General features: G+C 40.0%; 1 pseudogene; it reads right to left on the reverse strand.

Moving 5' to 3' along the window:
• Positions 1 to 929: 929 nt before the first annotated feature.
• On the reverse strand, positions 930 to 2,315 carry LOC149283386 (homeodomain-interacting protein kinase 4 pseudogene; annotated as a pseudogene).
• Between the last annotated feature and the right edge of the window lie 554 nt (positions 2,316 to 2,869).

Below are 2,869 nucleotides of genomic sequence, written 5' to 3' on the forward strand. Positions count from 1 at the left end.
ATGTATGTCCGGACTTACCTCCATATTCAGGAATCAGGATATTCATAAAACCTATAGTTTTTAAGTTCGAAAGGGAATGACAATATGTCTTTAAGGGACACCCCAAAAAATATATAATACACTTTGCACTTAAAGGGAAATAGTGTGTTAAACTATAATACAAAAGCTAGCCTGGGGTTGCAGTGAGAACATTAATCCTTCCCCAAAATAATTACTGGGAAAAAAAACCTGGGGCCTGAGAAGAATGTCTATCCGAACATGCAGCCTCCTGTAAATGTATGTAACACAGTGTACCCCCAGGAGCTCCGTGTATGCCTTCTCCGTATTCTTTCTGCTCTTTTTTCATTTATGATCTATGAAATATAATGTTTTCAAACCATTGAGGCAATTTTTTTCAATGCATGTTCATTAGGAGTGGAGAAAACACAATTTACATTTTCATAATAACCTCATTGCAATTACATGTGTATATCCTACGGCATCCACCATATGCATTTGCTCCTTTCTGCACTACCCAACTATTTGCTGTGTAGGAGATGTTTTTAGGCAAAAACACTTTAGGCTTAACTCCCATCGGCTCCACAGCCTTCTGCGATTGCTGGATGTCTACGGACCCCTGTGCGCCGGCACTAAAAGCCCTCCCATTCATTTCAATGAGAGCTTTCTTCCTATAACTTATTGGCTGCTTTGCTACACCACAGAAACGGAGAGCAGCTGTAGGGCTGCAGCTACTACCTCAGGTAAGTTCACAGACAACATTAAAGATTTTTGACAAGAATATGCACTAAAAACTAAAATACATTTTAATATATCATTATAATCGAATCCCTGCTGGTCTGCTTTTTCCTAAAGCAGAAGATGTTCTAGGATGTTTTGGTTTCAAGGGGAAACTTCGAAAATGTTCAAAAAAAGTCAAAATCATTTGACATTTATACGTTATTGTCTTCATCGATCAGGCTCCACTCATCATCTCTCTGTCTTTCAGGCAGAGCTTTCCTCCAATTGAAAATACATTTTATACAGTTGACTAACTGACCAATGTATCGTGAGATATTCTGGAGGAGCGAAGCCTTGTGGCGTACATAGCAGGTTGTATTTTCATTTTGGGAATTGAACGGGGTTTTTCTGTCCAGCTCCATCTCCCTGTCATAATAGGCAAGATCCTGAGTGCCATCATAAATGCCAGGTGGTGCATCAAAATGCTGGCCCGTCTCTTTCTTCATAGAGTCACTTAAGCTTTCCGGAACAAACTGGTAGTGTTTGGTGAATGTGTAGTTTGTTCTTAGATGCTGTCGGCTGATAAATTGATGGTTCATGGCTGCTTCTGGATTGATTCTTTCATGGGAATCCCACGTCAGCATGCACTTGATGATTTCCACCATATCTTTTTGTTCGCTATAGTTAGCCAGCATTTCTGTGTTTCCATTAACAAAGCTGGGATGATTTATCATTTGAAGATGATCCAAGGATTTGAAGATGTACTTCCTCCATTCTGCTGGCTTCACCTTGGTCTCCATTTGGTACTCATCCACAGTTTTAAGTGCCCATTGGAATCCTGCTTTTCTACTGAAGAAAAGGGGTGCCTTACTGGCTGTGTCAAGCAAATGGCTTTTTGGTAAACCTTGGGTCTCACAGATGTAGCGTACTTGGTCGTATTCAGTGCATCCTGGGTAAAGAGGAGCCCCAAGATAAAGCTCAGCCATAATGCAGCCAAGAGACCACATGTCCACCTTTTCACTGAAAGGTAATCCTAGAAGGATCTCAGGGGCTCTGTAAAAGAGCGTTTGGATATATGGCTCTTTCATGCCCCTCACCTCATTAGAGTTATAAGAACAGCCAAAATCAATAACTTTAACTCTAAATGGGTATCTGTTCTGGTCAACCAGCATAATATTTTCTGGCTTTAAGTCAGCATGAATAATAGAAAGCTCATTTAACTTGGACAGAGCTATTAACACCTGAGAGGAGATAGTCCTTATGTGCCTCACTGGAAGTGGAGCAAATCCAATCTCCTCCTGGTACTGAAATAGATTTTTTTGCAGTAACTCGAAAACCATATAATATTTGCTGTCATCATGAAAATGTTCATAGAATTGCAGGATATTAAACTTTTCTACATCCACTTTCCTCAAAGCATTCAGCATCTCGATCTCACATTTAATGGCATCCCGGCTGGAGGAATCATACTTGAGGATTTTTATAGCCACCTGCTTGCCGGAATCCTTTTTCTGGCATTTAACAACTTCACCGAAGGAACCTTTGCCAAGTACATCAATCACATTGTATAAATCGCTCATAGATTTGGGATTCTTCATGACTGAAAATCAGTTTAGTGTCTGTCTCACAGGAATCACAGAGAATAGTTCTATGTCCTACAAGAGACTGAACATTTTGACTGCTGCTTCAAGTCACTTATGCATGATCATTCTCCTGTGATGTCATCATAGTAATGTTCTATGTTACCGAGCAACTCAATCCTGTTTTTGCAATAGCTACAAGATAAACACCATGAAAAATATACTATATGATATATAACATTTTGCTGTTTCAATTATTAAAAGAAAAAGCTCCTCCCAGGAAAACCTTATGTTTTGTATGTTATATGTTAGAATTGTCGATGTGCTTTAAGACTACTGAATATTATAAATCAGGTCTGAACATCAGTGCTGTGACCGCATAAGCACTTCTCGCATACATAGCCCCTTCCTCTCAACATTGCCTCTGTACCTCCTTACCCTTTCCTGCAGCTTTTGGTCTGTCTGCTTGCACACTGTGAGAGCATCCTCGGTTTTACCAAGGGGTCACGTGACGTAACCTTTGTTTAGAAAGTGCCCTTCCTGGTCCAGCCTTCAACCTACTTACATTATGT

Source organism: Sceloporus occidentalis, unplaced genomic scaffold (assembly GCF_023333645.1).
Source record: "Sceloporus occidentalis isolate IW3139 unplaced genomic scaffold, rSceOcc1.0.p SCAF_105, whole genome shotgun sequence".
Taxonomy (NCBI): Eukaryota; Metazoa; Chordata; class Lepidosauria; order Squamata; family Phrynosomatidae; genus Sceloporus; species Sceloporus occidentalis.